General features: G+C 46.0%; 1 long non-coding RNA gene across 5 annotated transcripts in view; it reads right to left on the bottom strand.

Moving 5' to 3' along the window:
- The window catches only part of LOC149470365 (uncharacterized), a 102,361-nt gene that overhangs the window by 51,755 nt on the left and 31,257 nt on the right, over positions 1 to 19,349 (bottom strand). For all 5 annotated transcript variants that reach the window (XR_016309144.1, XR_016309145.1, XR_016309142.1 and 2 more), the window contains exons 2-4: positions 16,636 to 16,805; positions 12,171 to 12,257; positions 11,664 to 11,744 (exon numbers count right to left, since the gene is read on the bottom strand). This is a non-coding gene — a long non-coding RNA (uncharacterized LOC149470365). The remainder of the gene's footprint in view (positions 1 to 11,663; positions 11,745 to 12,170; positions 12,258 to 16,635; positions 16,806 to 19,349) is intronic.

The raw sequence follows: 19,349 nt of genomic DNA, 5'->3' as shown, positions 1-19,349 counted from the left end.
AGTGAGGAAGAGCTAACAGAGGGCGGTCAGGAACGGGGGGAGACATCCGCCTCTTCAGCAGCCAGGCGAAGAAGTACTGGCGAGGAGAGTGGCTCGGTAGCCGGTCTAGAGACAGGTCTGTCTCCTGACCCACACGCAGCCGAGGGGGCTAGTAGTGAGGCGGAGACCCTAATTGATGATGATGAGGCTGATCGCACTTGGCAGCCTCGTCGTCATCAGGCTATTGCTTCCGCATCATCAGGAGAAGAGGGTGCCAGCTTGCCAGCAAGCAAAACAGTCGGTGGGTTGCCCAGGAGGCAGCAGGGTCGCAGCAGTGTCAGTGGAGCCAAACGGCCACGGAGTAGAGCACCAGCTCCACTGCAGCCTACCACCACGGCCAGTAGTGGTGCCGGTGTGCACGGAGGAAGTAGCAGTCAGCCAGTGAGGAGTAGCGGGGGCAAAGTTTCCTACTCGGCGGTGTGGCAATTTTTCGTCAAGCCGCCCGAGGAAGTAAACGTAGCCGTATGTCGACTATGTGGCCAGAAAGTCAAGCGTGGCCAGGGGGCCAATGTTGGGACTACAGCGTTGCGTCAGCATATGCAGCGTCGCCATTCGGTGGCCTGGGAAAACCGTGATAAAGATACGGCGGTTCTGCCTGCCCCAGCCCCCGCTCCATCACCCGCTCCGTTACTTGCTCCGTCACCCGACGTCAATCGCCCTCTATCAGCCAGTCAAGGCTCCAACACCTCTGCTGAGGGGAGTTGTCGCTCGTTGGCATCTTCCGCTCGTTCAGATGCTTCTTCTCCTGCTACTCCTCTTCACGGATTCCGTCAGCAGTCTTTCTTGGAATCCGTTTCCAAGAGACAACAGTTTGCGAGCACGCACCCGACGGTGCAGAAGCTGAACGTCCTCCTGTCCAAGTTGCTGGTGCTGCAGTCCCTCCCTTTCCAAGTGGTGGACTCAGCACCTTTCCGAGAAATGATGGCTTGTGCCGAGCCGTGGTGGAGAGTGCCAAGCCGGCATTTCTTCGCCAAAAAGGCAGTGCCAGCCCTGCATTCACTTGTAGAAGAGATGGTGGGCCAGTCTTTGAGCATGTCGGTCTCTGCCAAAGTGCACGGCAGCGCCGACGTGTGGAGCTGTAACTACGGTCAGGGACAGTACATGTCATTTACGGCCCACTGGGTGAACGTGGTGCCGGCACAGCCGCACCAGCAACTTGGACAGGTCACGCCGCTTTTGCCTCCACGTTTGCACGTCCTTGGTCCAGCAAAGATGTCCGCCTCTACCACCTCTTCTTCCGCCGTGTCCTCAGCCGCCACCCCCGTGCCAAGTCCCATTACCCGACCGGCATATCACATGTGCAGGGCGCAACGGTGTCACGCTGTGCTGCACCTGGTATGCCTTGGCGAACGTAGTCACACAGGGGAGGAACTTCTGAGTGTAATGAACAGAGAAATCGACAGATGGCTGTCTCCGCGCAAACTGAAAATCGGAACCATGTTGACCGACAACGGAAAGAACATGGTGTCTGCTCTGCGTCAAGGAAGGTTGTGCCATGCGCCATGCATGGCTCACGTGTTCAATCTGGTTGTCAAGCGGTTCCTAAAATCCACCATCCCATTGCAAGACATCCTTAAAATGTCACGTAAACTTTGCATGCATTTCAGCCATTCCTACACCGCAAAGCACACCCTCCTTGAGCTGCAGCGGCAGAACGGAATTCCACAGCATCGCCTGATCTGCGACGTTGCAACAAGGTGGAATTCAACCCTACATATGTTAGACCGCCTTTACGAACAGCGAAAGGCCATCACCGATTTCCTGATGTTACAAGCGGATAAAGGTACTCCCCTGTGTAACTTAGATGTCAGCCATTGGCAGCTCATGCGTGACACCTGCCGCTTGCTCAGGCCCTTTGAGGAGGCCACGCTATTCGTGAGTTGGCAGGACTATGGGATGAACGACGTCATTCCTCTGTTGCACGTCCTGGAACAAATGCTGTTAACAATGGCTGGTCAGGGTGCGGTAGACGTGGCGCACAGATCTCAACGCCACATGACCCCTGTGGGGGCAGGACAGGAAGAAGAGGAGGAGGTAGAGGAGGACATTGGTGCTCAGGAATTATTGAGTGAAATGGGTGGTTTTTCCACTCAGCGGACAGGAGTGGAGGAGCAGGAGCATCTGGTAGAGGAGGAGGAGACAGAGGACCCAGACGCACCGTGGCAGTATGCTGTGGAGATGGAGGCAGGGAGTCCCTCGCATTCCTTGGCACAAATGGCCCATAGCATGCTCGGTTGCTTGCGTAGCGACAGCCGAATAATAACCATCAGACAGAGGGATGACTTTTGGCTGTCCACCTTGTTGGACCCTCGCTACCGTTCAAAAATGGTGGCCTTTTTCACACCTGCTGAGAGGGAGGCCAAAATAAAGTACTATAAAAACCACCTATATAGTCAGTTGGTCTCTGCCTTTCTGCGCCAACGTCCATCCTCAGACACTGTGGGCCCTGTGCGCTCGCGGGAATTGCTTTGTATATCTGTCGCCTTAGGGGCCGCTGTCTGGTGACATAATTTTTTGTCACTGTGTAGACATCTATTTATAGGCCGATGTTTGGCCACAAAAATATATTTAGTAATAACCTAGCCGTTCAGGCCGCTCCCTGAACATCTCGGGAATTGCTTTGTATATCTGTCGCCTTAGAGGCCGCTGTCTGAACAGCTCATGAATTGCTTTCTATATGTGTCGCCTTTGAGGCCGCTGGCTGGACAGCTGATGAATTGATTTGTATATATGTACTTATTGTCCGCTGTCCGGACAGCTCATGAATTACTTTTTGTATATAGCCTTCCAAACCACTCTCAGAATAAGTCATGATATTCATGCTGTGTATAGCCTTATAGGCCAATGGTCAATCAAGTCATGATTGTTATAATGTGTATAGCCTTATAGGCCGCTGTCTTTACAACTTTATAATTCCATGCAGTATATAGCCCTATCGGCCACTTTCTGGCATCCAGTTGCTGTAGCCCCCATCACCACACTGTGCCACGGGCCCCTGTACCGCCTTCTCATACTGCTGCCAGATCCATCCTCTGCCATGTGCGTCTTTGTCGTCTGCTCACGCTGCTGGGTTCCAGTTTTAAACCTAGGCCTGTGTATGGCTTCCGAATACTGCTGCCTCCACCGCCACCCTGCGCCATGTGCCTCTGTCGTCTGCTCACGCTGCTGACGGCTTCCGCTTTTTAACCTAGGCCTGTGTATGGCTTCCGAATACTGCTGCCTCCACCGCCACCCTGCGCCATGTGCCTCTGTCGTCTGCTCACGCTGCTGACGGCTTCCGCTTTTTAAACTAGTCCTGTGTATGTCTTCCAAATACTGCTGCCTACACCGCCACCATGCGCCATGTGCCACTTTCGGGTCTCCTCACACTGCTGCCAGGTCCATACTGATTCATGGCCCCCTGTACCGGCTCCTCATGAACGTGGTTCAGCGGGTTTGCATCACTTAACGGCAAATCGTTGACAAATGCTGGGACGTTCAGTGTTGTGCGCATTAAGCCAGACACCAAAGGGCAGCACAGACCTGTTATTACTCGCTCAAGCATGGCTGAACAAAACCAGTCTCTACCACAAATTGGACCCAGACCTGCCCAGGGTCTCGTAACTAGATTGCACGGAGGAGTAGAGTCCGTTATCGGAATTAAATAGACAAAACGCCACACCAAAAAGAGTGGCCATTTCCAACACTTATTCCAGAAAGAGGAACAACCCGTTTCATATACGGCCCGTAGACGTTTCACGTCTGCCACATTCAGTCGATTTAAGACGCAAGCTCCACTTCCTGTGGTCTCTGACCGTCGATATACCTTTAAGTGTCAGCTTTGAAGCTATATTCCCTCCGGAGCACTGACACTGGTGCCCTTCCGTCAACATGCCTTTAAGTTTCAGTTTTCAACCATATTCCCCACAGAAGCCAAACTCTTGGGTATCCCAGAAGCTGCTCAGCGGGTCAGGGCAATAAAGCTCCCGGTTCGCAGGTTGTTCCGTCTTATGGATGGAAGTACGACGGTATATGATCTTCTTCGCACCCACGGCATTACCTCATAAAATTTCTGCATTGCATCTGCAATCACAACGCTGACTTCCCGGATCGCCACTCAGCCATTGGACTCTTGATAGTCGTCTCCCCACACTGCTGCTGGGGGGACTTTTTAACCTAGGCCTGTGTATGGCCTTCAATTGAAGCTGCTTCCGCTCCGCCACTCTGCCATTGGACTCTTGATAGTCGTCTCCCCACGCTGCTGCTGGGGGGACTTTTTAACCTAGGCCTGTGTATGGCCTTCAATTGAAGCTGCTTCTGCTCCGCCACTCTGCCATTGGACTCTTGATAGTCGTCTCCCCACACTGCTGCTGGGGGGACTTTTTAACATAGGCCTCTGTATGGCCTTCAATTTAAGCTGCTTACGCTTCGCCACTCTGCCATGGGCCCCTGTACCGCCTCCTCTTGCTGCTGCCAGGTCCAGAGTGTGTCATGGGTCCCTGTATGGCCTCCCATTGCTGCTGACTTCATCGCCAGACTCTGCCATGTGCCACTTTCAGGTCTCCTTACACTGTTGGTGGGTTCCATTTTGTGATAGGTTGCTGTATGGGCTTCCATTGCTGCTGCCTCCACTGCCACCCTGCGCCATGTGCCTCTGTCGTCTGCTCACGCTGCTGACGGCTTCCGCTTTTTAACCGAGGCCTGTGTTTGGCTTCCGAATACTGCTGCATCCACCGCCACCCTGCGCCATGTGTCTCTGTCGTCTGCTCACGCTGCTGACGGCTTCCGCTTTTTAACCTAGGCCTGTGTATGGCTTCAGAATAATGCTGCCTACACCGCCACCCTGCGCCATGTGCCTCTGTCGTCTGCTCATGCTGCTGCCAGGTCCATACTGATTCATGGCCCCCTGTACCGGCTCCTCATGAACGTGGTTCAGCGGGTTTGCATCACTTAACGGCAAATCGTTGACAAACGCTGGGACGTTCAGTGTTGTGCGCATTAAGCCAGACACCAAAGGGCAGCACAGACCTGTTATTACTCGCTCAAGCATGGCTGAACAAAACCAGTCTCTACCACAAATTGGACCCAGACCTGCCCAGGGTCTCGTAAGTAGATTGCACGGAGGAGTAGAGTTCGTTATTGGAATTAACTGTGAGGGACTTTTAAACCTAGGCCTGTGTATGGCCTTCAATTGAAGCTGCTTCTGCTCCGCCACTCTGCTATTGGACTCTTGATAGTCGTCTCCCCACGCTGCTGCTGGGGGGACTTTTTAACATAGGCCTCTGTATGGCCTTCAATTTTAGCTGCTTACGCTCCACCACTCTGCCATGGGCCCCTGTACCGCCTCCTCATGCTGCTGCCAGGCCCATAATCTGCCATGGGCCCCCGTACCGACTCCTCATGCTGCTGCCAGGCCCGTAATCTGTCATGGGCCCCTGTACCGCCTCCTCATGCTGCTGCCAGGTCCAGAGTGTGTCATGGGTCCCTGTACGGCCTCCCATTGCTGCTGTCTCCATCGCCACACTCTGCCATGTGCCACTTTCAGGTCTCCTCACACTGCTGGTGGGTTCCATTTTGTCATAGGGTGCTGTATAGCCTCCCATTGCTGCTGCCTCCACCGCCACACTGTGGCTCCACACTCTGGTTTTGGCCCCGTGACTGCCCAAATGAGTAAAGTGTGCGGTGATTCTAAGATCGACGGCACTCATCTGCATGTCATACTGACTGACAGTATTATTTCTCTTCCCCAGCAGACTCCAAGGGCATTTAAATTAAAGGTACAGTGTTCTGCACTAATATAAAGGCTCTCTGAAGCCTAGAAACACCCTTTTTATAAGTTAAATTCGCAGCGAATATATTCGGCTCGAAGCGAATTTATTCGGCGAATTCGGCGAATCAGCCGAACCGAATTTTTGAATAATTCGCTCATCTCTAGTGAGCACTATATAATATTCTTATATTCTTGTACGCTCCCTTTCTGGAGGGGTGAGTTTGTTTGTATATGGGCTCACACATGTATCTTTTGTTACCTCTATCTGAGTTGGACTCATTTTCCCATTTTACTACAGTACATATTTCAGTTGAGCCCCTATGCCAACAACCTATTTGCTCGAGCCATACATTATTTTTATGTGCCAAACAATAAATATTAGACTTTTTTATCTAAGGCCTGTATTATACTTGCTAGATTCCCTTATTGGCTGTTGCCATGTGGTCCTCACTGGTGGATGGCTCACTGGGGCATTTCTGCCTGCCCTCTCCCTGAGGTGTCATCTGCAGAGCATCCTCATTCTATTTTCTATGAATACCTGTTACTTATTATCCTATGTGGTGCAATTTGTAAGTGTTTGAGCAATCAGCTTTTTCTTACATACTTGTAAAATGATATTATGGATTATATTGTTCACACTTATTTGATACGTTGTTATGTTTTAGACTTGACACATTTAGTCCCGGAAGAAGGAAATAAGAGTTCCGAAACGCGTTGGTATTGTCTGAACAACATCACTGTACAAGTGTTTTTGGGCTGCCTACCCATTTACCAGTTGATGTATTTCAAACTGTCAGGTTTTATGCACATAGTATATGTTCTGTATGTGATATAGGAATCATTGTACTACTGTTTACTACATCAAATCTTTTCATCATGTTAATCTTTTGCAATAAACATTGTTTTATATTTTTTGTACACTCATTGTGGTTTTTGCCATTCTAAGTCCCTGGGGAACAATTCTAGTTTTTCTTGGTCTACATATATTGGGATGTTGGTAAAAACAGTTTAAATGGTGGGACATTTTACCATATTGCTTATTTTTGTAGTCCAGTTCAGTTCATTTTAAAGCAAGTTTGGAGAACCTGAGATAATAGACATGTGACCCCTGGTACACAAAGAAAATGGTAAAGTGCTTTTTCTTCAAAGCATGGCCGGATCAAGAGGGGGGTGCTGGGGTGCTCCTTCCCCCCGATCCCCACACTCAGAGCCAGTACAAAGGAAAGGAAGCCTGGAGCAGTTAAGTCCAGAAAGTGATAAGAGAGCAAGGAGTAGCGGTTCTGTGCTCTGCCCCCTCCTGTCAGAACAGAGCTGCTTCATATAGCTGATGACACAGAATCGCTCCATCCATTGGACTGTACACAGTTTCAATATCTGCCCCTATCTCCTCCAAGGACCGCTTATGTCCAACAGCAGTAAATGTAGATAGGGGCGGATAATGAAACTGTGTACAGCCCCATGGTCAGAGCGATCCTGTGTCATCAGCTACAGTATATAGAGCAGCTCTTTTCTGACAGGAGGAGGGAGCAGAGCATAGCACCACTCCTCCAGACTGTAAGTTGGGAGGATGGGGTGGGGGGGGGCTTACAGGCAAATTGTACATAATGAGGGGGGAGGTGTGGGAGGAAACAGTCATTTGTGCTTGGGATGAGAAGGTGCTATCTGTGCAGGAAAGGGTAATGGCGATTAAGGGGGGGGGGATATCTTCTATGAAAAGGATTTGGGGGGATTTAAACTACGAGGGGGCATGAGGGAAATTTTTGTGCCTATTTGTGCTAAGAGGAGGCGGGGGATTTGGGTTAAGTGGGGGAAGAGGATTTGGAAAGGGAGAGGATCTGTGCCGGGAAGGGTACTTTGGAAGGGGTTGTGCTAGGAGTAGGAATTTAGAGGAATGTGTCATAGGGAGGGGATTGGAGGATGGGGATTTGGAGGAGGGGGTGGGGATTTGTGCTAGAAGGGGGATGGGGGGGTTTGTGATAGGAGAGGGGATTAGAGGGGGATTTGTGCAAGGAGGGGGGATTAGCGAGGAGATTTGTACTAGAAGGGGGGATTGTGCTAGGATGGGGGAATGGGGGGGATTTGCGCTAGGAGGAGGAATTAGCTGGAGGGATTTGTGCTAGAAGGGGGGATTGGGGGGGTTTATGCTAGGAGGTGGGAATAGTGCTAGGAGGGGTGAGTAGTGGGGGATTTGTGCAAGAAGGGGGATTGGGGGGGATTTGTGCTAGGAGGTGGTGAGGGAATTTGGGTTAAGAGGGGGGACTGGGGGGGGGGATTTGGAGATTAGTGCTTGGATGGGAAATTTGAGAGGAAGGTGGATGTGTACATGGAGGGATGATTTTTTGGGTGAGGGAGATTTGTGCTAGAATGAGGGAATTAGAGGGAATTAGGGGCCATTGGAGGCGGGATTGGGGGGGCAAAGATTTTTGCTGGGATGGGGGTTTATACTGGGAGGAGGGGGAATTTTTGCATTGTTGTTTGGGGAGAATTTTGTCATGCAGACAGATGTTGTGCTTCGGGGGCATGCAGATTCATTCTCTTTTTTCTTTTTTGACATGATGCTTACACATGAGGGGGCTTAGTTTGTTATCTTCACCCTGGGAGCTAGACAACCTTGTCCTGACACCACACACAGGGCAGTCAATAGGTCTCCTTCTCCCCACTCAACACATTGCTGAAATTGGATTCCCTTACAGACACAGCCTCGATCTGCAGTGTATAGCTGGCTGCTATGTTGCAGTTCTGACCCTGTCCTCTCCTTTTCTGACCCCTGTCCTCTACCCTGCTGACCCTCTGTACCCTGCCCTGCTGACCTCTGTCCTTCATCCTGCTGACCCCTGTACACTGCCCTTCTTACCACTGTCCTCTGTCCTGCTGACTCCTTTTTCCTGCCCTGCTGCCCTGTCTTTGTCCTGATAATCCCTGCTGAGCTCCCTTCCTCTGCCTTGTGACCCCTATCCTGTAGCTCTATTGAACCTCTGTATACTGCCCCACTGACTCTTGCACAGTCCCCTGCTGATCTCCCATCCTCTGCCCTGCTGACCCCTATTTTGTCCCCTACTGACCGCCTGTACACTGCCCTACTGAGTCTTGTACACTCCCATGCTGACCTCTCATCCTCTGTCATGCTGAGCCCCTGTACACTGCCCTGCCAAGCCTTGTACACTGCCTTCATAACCTGCTGTAACCTGCCCTACAAACTAAAGGCCTCTGTACTCTGCCCGACAAACTGCTGTCCTTATCTCTCTGCCCTGCTGGCTCTCCTGTACACTGCCCTACAGACTTCTATACACTGCCCTGTTGACCTCACATCCTCTGCCCCCCTGATGTTTTTTACTGCACCCCCTTATCAGACAGGCTAGATCTGGCCCTGCTTCAAAGTTAAGTAAATTCTAACATTTAATTTTTTACTGAGTAAATTGTAAGAATAGTGTTTTTTTATTAAATGTGACAATAAACAATATCCTTGATCTTCAAAATGGATCTACTACCTAATGGCCCTGTAAGATGTTTTTCATTGAAATGGTCCTTATTGCCTTTTTTTACCTCTATGTAATGTTCTCTATGGCTCCCAAACCTATCTCTTTCTCTCTCACTTTTGTTTTTTGGAACAAGCAGTGAATGTTAGTTGTGGTCATGTGCACTGCTCTAAATTCCATAGTCCATAGTCCCTAATTCATCTTGAAACCAAGCAATAGATCAGCAATGGGCAAACTACGGCCCGCGGACCTTTTAATCCGGCCCGCGGAGCGTGATACTGTCAGGATGGCTGTCAGGATGTGTGTAGGCGGGGCAGCGTGAAGAACGTGAGGGGAGCTAGGCTGCTCTCACAGTCCGCCCTGAAGACCGGTGTAGCATGAAAATCTGTCTCCTATGAGGATCTGTCCCCCTCGACGTATCTGCGCATGTGCCGGAGATCGCCGATCTGCTGCTAATGCCTGAAACTGGCACATGCGCAGATACGTCGAGGGGGACAGATCCTCATAGGAGACAGATTTTCATGCTACACCGGAACGGCGCGGGAACACAGCGAGAGGAACGCGCGGAGCAAAGGTAAGTGAATTGACACAGGGGGGGCTTGGGGACTTAATATGGGGAATGAATTAATATGGGGAATGAATTACTATAGGGGGGATGAATTACTATAGGGGGGATGAATTACTATATGGGGGATGAATTACTATGGGGGATGAATTACTATGGGGGATGAATTACTATATGGGGGATGAATTACTATATGGGGGATGAATTACTATGGGGGATGAATTACTATAGGGGGGATGAATTACTATAGGGGGGATGAATTACTATGGGGGATGAATTACTATATGGGGGATGAATTACTATAGGGGGGATGAATTACTATAGGGGGGATGAATTACTATATGGGGGATGAATTACTATGGGGGATAAATTACTATAGGGGGGATGAATTACTATAGGGGGGATGAATTACTATGGGGGATGAATTACTATATGGGGGATGAATTACTATATGGGGGATGAATTACTATGGGGGATGAATTACTATGGGGGATGAATTACTATATGGGGGATGAATTACTATGGGGGATGAATTACTATATGGGGGATGAATTACTATATGGGGGATGAATTACTATGGGGGATGAATTACTATGGGGGATGAATTACTATATGGGGGATGAATTACTATATGGGGGATGAATTACTATGGGGGATGAATTACTATATGGGGGATGAATTACTATATGGGGGATGAATTACTATGGGGGATGAATTACTATATGAGGGATGAATTACTATATGGGGGATGAATTACTATGAGGGATGAATTACTATATGGGGGATGAATTACTATATGGGGGATGAATTACTATGGGGGATGAATTACTATATGGGGGATGAATTACTATATGGGGGATGAATTACTATATGGGGGATGAATTACTATGGGGGATGAATTACTATGGGGGATGAATTACTATATGGGGGATGAATTACTATGGGGGATGAATTACTATATGGGGGATGAATTACTATGGGGGATGAATTACTATATGGGGGATGAATTACTATGGGGGATGAATTACTATGGGGGATGAATTACTATATGGGGGATGAATTACTATATGGGGGATGAATTACTATGGGGGATGAATTACTATATGGGGGATGAATTACTATATGGGGGATGAATTACTATGGGGGATGAATTACTATATGAGGGATGAATTACTATATGGGGGATGAATTACTATGAGGGATGAATTACTATATGGGGGATGAATTACTATATGGGGGATGAATTACTATGGGGGATGAATTACTATGGGGGATGAATTACTATAGGGGGGATGAATTACTATATGGGGGATGAATTACTATGGGGGATGAATTACTATAGGGGGGATGAATTACTATATGGGGGATGAATTACTATATGGGGATGAATTACTATATGGGGGATGAATTACTATGGGGGATGAATTACTATAGGGGGGATGAATTACTATATGGGGGATGAATTACTATGGGGGATGAATTACTATATGGGGGATTAATTACTATGCTTACTATGGGGGAATATTACTATACTTACTATGGATGACACATACACATCATTCATCTACTCTTGGTCCGGCCCCCGGGTCCAATATATGAACCCATTGCGGCCCTCAAGTCAAAAAGTTTGCCCACCCCTGCAATAGATGATGGCTGCACTCCTGCATACAGTGAGATCATGGAGAATGAACGTAGCCACCATCTAACAAGGAGTCAGATCACACCAGCAAGAGAATGGAAGCAATAGAAGGTACTTTTGTAAGTTAAGAATGCGTGGCTGAATAGAATGTTTTTTTCAAACCAGAGTTTAGTGCCAATTTAAAGGTACACTTACCCTGTAAGCCATAGATGAAATAGGTTCACAAACACAGTTAGGTGTCCACATCATGCATTTATCACAGTGAGAAGTTGATCTCTACAAAGACAGCACTCAAATAGTGAAAACAATCAGAACCTTTTGTACTTCAAATATGATCTGACTAAAATTTAAAAGCAAATATAGAATAACTAAGCAGGCAAAAATTCCCACCTCAGGAAAATCCTTGAGCCTCAAGAGGTTATTTTTTTAAAATGAGAACATGACTAGAGGCAAAACTCAAAATTCAGCAACAAATAGGTCACAATAAACTGTGGTTGCAGTATGCTTTTGGATTCATTGTGACTTGTTAGAACTGCAAATGTATGTGTACCAGGCAAAGCTGGATATTTCACACTATATATTCTAGCTAGAAATAAATATATCCAAAAAAGGTAATGGAAACTGAATTTTAAAATGTTTGTTAACCCAACCACTAAAATCTAATTTACACTGCAACATGTTAAAACTGAACTCCAGACTTACCTTCAGCTTTGTGCCGTTGTGCAGACTCTTCTCCTGTACTGAAAATGCTTAGTCTAATTTCTAATGGCTCACAGTGTGCAATAGAAGCTGCAAGAAATCAAAGAAAGCTTGCCTCAATTACTGGATGAAAGACATACAGCATCACTTAGCCTAGTCCATCTCAGCCTGACTGTCCCTGGCCTGCATTCATTGGATTTTAGTTCTTTCAATCACAGAGTTTCAGCAAAACACTCCTCCAGACTGACACCTGCCCATTATGGCTTCATTCACACTTGTGCATCTTGTCATGCGATTTGATGTCCAACTTATTCTTTTCAATGGCACCCACTCAAACTGGTGCAATTTTAAGTCTCAGCAATTTTGAAAAGGTGCCTGCACTAGTTGGTGACACTTTTGATGTGACCTTGGTCAAGAGGATGTAAAGTGGGATCAAAGTCACACCAAAGCTGCACGATTTCCACTAATGTGAATAGAGTCTAAGACATTTTAATATTTGCACAACTCCTGCCACGAGCCAGCCTGCTGCTTGAATCAAAACTGAGAGCATCTGAAAGGAGACAGGGTGCCTCCCACCAGCTATGATCTGCTTGAGTTGAACAGAGAAGCACAGAGAGCCAGTGATTACATCACTTCATCTAAAATAGGGTATTTATTTGCAACAGAAGGGTTTTATTTTAGACTTTCATTAGCATGGTAATGGCGTGGGCAGGAAGGGCAAAAATAAACTAATTAAAGTTAATTTAATTTCACAAATAATATGCAATATTTTTAAATCTTCAGCATTTAATAATACCTGAAGGTCCTGCCATAAAAGTCCTTGTACAGGCACTTCCTGTTCTAGGAAGGCAACACCCTGCTTCAGTTTCCCAACTGTGCTCCTGTATTGTCACCTTGTCACACAGGCTTCCAATAAGGTTGATGTTTCAGCAAACATTATGCAGGCTTGGGCCACTGTTTTTAATATTAGAAAACCTGCCCTGAGAAATGCTATGCAGCCATCACTTGAGCATATGTACAGTATGCAGGCAGAAAAATCCTGCAAAGAGGTTTCAGGGGATAAGCAGCACTGAGAGGGAACAACTGACAGAAAAGTAAAAACAAGAATTTGATTTGTTTAAAAATAGCAATTTTATATGATACACAGTGCCCTAACAGAATAAATGTTATTCAGTTAAAGCAGGGCTTAACATTTTAAGTCCTGAGCTACTAGCCAGGCCTTAGAGTTACTCGCCACCAACAAACACACACAAACAGACACCTGTACACACACACAGACATGTACATACACACAAATACACACACAGAAACATGTACACACACGCTCAGAGACACATGTACACACACACACATACAGACACATGTATACACACAAAGGCACGTACAGACACACATACACACAGATGCGTGTGTGTATACATACACAGAAATACACACGCACAGGCACATGTACATACAGACACATGTAAATACATACACAGACACATGTACGTACATACACACAAACACATGTACATGCACACACACACAGACACATGTACACACACACAGAGACATGTACACACACACATACAGTACATGTACATACACGCAGACACATGTACAGATACACACATGTACATACACACAGACACATGTACAATTGTACATGCATACACAAACATACACACACATGTACACACACAAACCCCCCACCCATAAAAAGTTGCAGTACTTCGTTATTCACTCACAGATCCGGGTACTGCACTCTAGGGGGAGGCAGAGAGCACAGCACACACTCCTTGCTTTGCTTTCACTGCGCTCAGCTATTGAGCAGTCTGATGGCTGCCAGTGCCAATTACAGATCCGGCCTGAGCTACGAGCCTGCTCAGCAAGGCGGTCCTGGGGGACACATTCGCCCCCACCATAATTTCCATCTCACCATTGGCGAGCAGGCGAGTGGAAATTTCAAGCCCTGAGTTAAAGTGTTACTAAACCCACAACAGTAAAATCAGTCTGTATATGCAGTAAAGCACGCTTGACATACTCACTGTGGAACCTAAGGGGTTAATCCTCTGCATTGTGTAAAAAGGCTCTTTGATCGTTTTGTCTCTGTCCCTCCTCTTGTTTAAATTAACACCTGAAACAGACTGAATCTGTAGTCACATGCACATGGTCAGTTTGGTGTGTATTGCTAGAGACGGTTTTTTTTTCTTGGGAGAGTGCATGTGATCAGCACAGGGCCAATCAGCACTGTCCAGACAGAGGGTCAGAGGTTTCACATCCTCCTAGAGCAGAAAGAAAACTCCTCTTACAAGTTTTAACCAGTGCTCTACTGAAGTCACAAGACTGCTCTAACTGCTGATGAGAAAAGGTATTTAGCAGTTTATATTTACTAAAATACCGTATTTTTCGCTCCATAAGACACACTTTTTTCCCCCAAAAAAGAGGGGGAATGTCAGTGCGTCTTATGGAGCGAATATAAAGCGGCCGGTCCGGTATTTCTGCTGCCACCATGTCAGAATATCGGGCCGGCCGCTCAGCTCTTCTTTCCTGCAGGACCTTACCTGTTCCTTGCTCCAGCGCTGCAGTCTTCCCGCGCCAGCTTCTGTGACAGCCAGGTGCCCACCACTCATGCGCGAGAAGCGCTGCGCTTTGTGAATGGTCCAGTGTCTTCTGGGACACATGACAAGTCATGTGAAGCCCATTCACAAAGCGCAGCGCTTCTTGCGCATGCTCAGTCGGCACCCGGCTGTCACAGAAGCCGGCGCAGGAAGAAGAGGGAAGAACAACTGCGCGGAAGTGGGAGCAGGGAACCTGTCAAATTCAGGTACCCACTCCCCCTCCCTCCCCAAAGGTCCGCAGTCTCTGGTCATCCCCTGTACTGTCTGCAGTCTCTGGTCATCTGTACTATGTCCACAGCCTCTGGTCATTCCCTGTACTATGTCCACAGCCTCTGGTCATTCCCTGTACTGTGTCCGCAGTCTCTGGTCATCTCCTTTACTGTGTCCGCAGTCTCTGGTCCATCTCCTGTACTGTGTCTGCAGCCTCTGGTCATCTCCTGTACTGTGTCCGCAGTCTCTGGTCATCTCCTGTACTGTGTCCACAGTCTCTGCTCATTTCCTGTACTGTGTCCACAGTCTCTGCTCATTTCCTGTACTGTGTCTGCAGTCTCTGGTCATCTCCTGTACTGTGTCCGCAGTCTCTGCTCATTTCCTGTACTGTGTCCACAGTCTCTGGTCATCCCCTGTACCGTGTCCACAGTCTCTGGTCATCTCCTGTACTGTGTCCACAGTCTCTGGTCATCTCCTGTACTGTGTCTGCAGTCTCTGGTCATCTCCTGTACTGTGTCCGCAGTCTCTGGTCATCTCCTGTACCGTGTTCGCAGTCTCTGGTCATCTCCTGTACTGTGTCCGCAGTCTCTGGTCATCTCCTGCACTGTGTCCGCAGTCTCTGGTCATCTCCTGTAGTATGTCCAGAGTCTCTGGTCATTTCCTGTACTATGTCTGCAGTCCGTTGCTTCAGAATATTTTTTTTCTTGTTTTCCGACTCTAAAATCTAGGTGCGTCTTATGGAGTGCGAAATACGGTAATTGCATTTTGATGTTGTGTGTACTGAGGGAGACCAGATATAGTGAATGCAGGATCCTGGGTTTAGTAACACTTTAAAGTTTAGGTCTACTTTAAGCTGAGCTCACATCTCAAACAGGGAAATAGCAAGTAGACATAGCACTTACATACTTTAGTTGAGTTACCTTTGAAGTATGCAAACTATGTCTAAAGTCAACTACGCTTTTTTTAATTTAAAGAGGAGGTAATGGTTAGACCCTCTGTCAGGTTTTCGTTGCTGTCTGTATCCCTACAAGTGAGATTCAAACCCTTCTTTGAACTAAACAGGGAGTCCATTACCTCCCTTGGGTTTTTAGGTTGTCAAGGACTGGAGCATGATTGTCCCTAGAGAAAAGTACAAAACAGATATTGAACACTTTCAAAGAAGGTGTTAGGTAAGTGTAGGTGTGTAGGTAAGCAATTTTACTTGCCAAATTCATGTTGAGAATTGTGACTTTCCCAAACTAAGAGAACCATGCAGAGTTGGATTAGATTGGATCTCTTAGTTGTATGAAATTGAGCAGAAAGGGATTTGACAGGTTGGAGGGCAAATGTGTGGTCAGGTATGTGATGGTTTTTGGATTTTTAAAGTGAAGAGGACATTTGGTAGTCATTGACAGCTGTCCCTGGTAGTAGAATATTTAAAACAACTTGCTTAGTAAATTGTTTTCATGACGTGTGTTGAAAGACCTCCAGAGCTTTCAGCAAATTAGGGAAGGTGATAGGTGGCTGTGTGAGACTGAATAACAAGTCATCTGCGAAGGCCATTCATTTATATTCCCTACCAGCCACAGTCAGCCCATAAATATTTTGTTTGGCCATTATTTGTCTAAAAAAGGGTTCCAGTATCAGTATGAAGATCAAGGGATACAGGGACAAACCTTCTGATGCAGATGTTGAAGACCTCCGTAATATAGCTATTGATCTTTACTCAGGCTTGCAATATGAAGTAAGGTGCCAGTATCAGAATTTGTTTTAGACTTTATCTCGGGATGTTGAAGGGCTGCTGACATATAATCCCAGAACACACTGTCAAATTTCTTATCGACATCTGTAGAGAGAAAGTTGTATGGATTTAGTTGGTCAGTGGGTGAGATTCAGCATTTAGTTATATTATCTCTTGCTTTCTCACCTGGGATGAAACCTACTAGGTTTAGATCAAACAAGGGAGGGAAAGGAAGAAGGCAGTTAGCCAATTTAAGCATACATTTTAAAAACTATGAGGAGCAAGATCCATCTGTAGTTGCTGCAATGAGAATTATCTATGCCCTCTTGGGGTGTTATTGTGATGCGAGCCACAAGCAGGTAAAAGAGAGAGGTTATATTATCTTCAAATGACTTAAAGTCTGTTTAAAAAAATAGGACAAATTACATTTTTAAAAAATTGTTTTTGATTTGATATATGTTCCTCGGGGCTGTGCCTAGCCACTCAGTAACTCAGGGTTAACTTTCACTGTATAATAAGAAATATAACCTTCAGAGCTGTTTTTCTGAAGAATCCCGCTATGTGAGCTGGTAGCCTGTAAGGCAGCATAAAATATCTCTAGGTGGGTTGGTGTCACATCTTCTGGGCCTTACAAAATAAGTAGGAGATCCCAATTATCCATTGAAGATCCCTTTGAGGTCTACTGGGATTTGGTCTTGGTCTATCAATTCCAGAAGGTCTTTTAGGTGAAGCTTTATTCTGTAGCTATGGACATAGAGGTCCTGAACATGACTCTGCATGTTGATTAAATGTTAGTTATGTGGCATCACCTTTTGTCTTGCGATATGAATGTCTCCATTTCTACACCTTCCCATGGCCTCCACCACTGACAACCACAAAGCCATAGTTCTCCTATTAGTAAGCCATTACTGCTAAAAGTGCTTCTTAGATGTTCTCCATGTTCTCCAAATCTGCCCTTTGTGGAAGCTGCCTCATATACAGGTACATACCACCACTGTCATGTATCAACTTGTCTGGAGAAAGTGGGATGCCTACCACTAAAATTCCTGGAACCAAACTGAGCAGAAACATACCCAAGCTCTTCTGATCTCAAACACCAGAGGCATTGGGCCCTTCATCTTCACCCAACCATTAGGCCTAAAAATACATTATAGTTTATTTTAGTGGCTATTTGAGGATGAAGGGCCGAACACCTCTGGTAGTTGAGATCAGAAGAGTTTGGATATGTTTATGCTCAATTTGGCTCCAGATACTTTAGTAGAAGGTGGCTGGCATCCAGCTTTCCACATTTTGCCCGGTAAAATATCTTAATTCGCCTAGTCTGCTTCAGAAACCTTAGTTAATGCAAACCCTGCTCTCTCAAGGTGGCTGTTGTATATGTGTCGCAAAATCAAATTGAACGTATTACATTAAAAAATAATGAAGCTTTAAAATGTGTATTACACAGTGTCTTTATACTGCTTTAGTTACATCTAAGGAGTTGGTAGCAGCAGTTCTTGTAACAATTCTTTGTCCTTGTAAGGAATGTGTGTCATTCGGAAGCTTCCTCAACCTTGCTGATAATCTTTATTGGCTGAGGCCCATCCTGCTCCATAAATTACACTATCCTTTACTTTCCCTAATAAGGTTATTTTTATGTCAGGCTTAAGTGTAGTATATTTCAACAAATGTCATTCTTGATCATTTAGATTTTAACATAATCTATATAATAGTTATTTTTGTCACTTTTAATGCTGTGAAAAGTTGATTTAAAATATAATCGGAAGCACAGAGGGCTCAATTAATGTAATGTGCTGAAGACTTTCCATTAGGATCAATTTTAATAAACTTTAAATGAAATTTAAACACTTAGTGACAGCCAGATTTAATTATGAAACATAATACACCACAGTCTATGGTGTGGACATTGAATTTGAAATAATTAGGAGAAAAGGGTATTTTGTTTATCAACACATTATAGTTTAAAGAAATACTGAAATTAAAATAGAAGCTATCCCCAAAACGCACCCTTCCTTCTAACCCTCCTCACTAAATTTCTGTACAGAAATCTCAGAGAACAACAATTCAGGGGTAAGTCTCAGCCCAATAGGATTATGGGTAGGCCATGTACAGTGCTGTACAGCTGGCAAGTTACTGGGCAATGATAGGTGGTGCTCAGCCCTGCTTAGGCTGCAGTGCTGAGGACTGCACAGACTCTAGCCTGAGAATTGTGTTTACGTATATAAACACAAGTAGGACAGAAAGGGGGGACACAACTGAGCTGGTTTCTTTATAATTTCATTTCTCCATTTGGTTTGATAGAATTCTAATACTGAGCTGTCTGAAAAGAGAAGAAATGGAAACAGGGTACTGCTTTGAGTTACGTCAGGTGGAGCTATTGAGCTCAGTATCAAGTCTTTGAAGAAAAGCTTAGAAGTCATGTGTCAACAGCTCCACCTGATGGCTGCCTATGAAAATTCAAAATTTTAATATGCAAAATTTAAAATTTACTAAGAAAAAGAAAAAAAAATGTAATGTTATTTTTATCCATGAGATATATATATATATATATATATATATATATATATATATATATGTACATATTATATTGTCAAAAGTATTGGGACACCTCTCCAAATCATTGGATTCAGGTGTTCCAATCACCTCCAT

Source organism: Staurois parvus, unplaced genomic scaffold (genome assembly GCF_062004578.1).
Source record: "Staurois parvus isolate SC_StPar_1 unplaced genomic scaffold, SC_StPar_1.0 ptg000048l, whole genome shotgun sequence".
NCBI classification, from domain to species: Eukaryota; Metazoa; Chordata; class Amphibia; order Anura; family Ranidae; genus Staurois; species Staurois parvus.
This window is presented reverse-complemented; position numbering and strand designations above follow the sequence as displayed.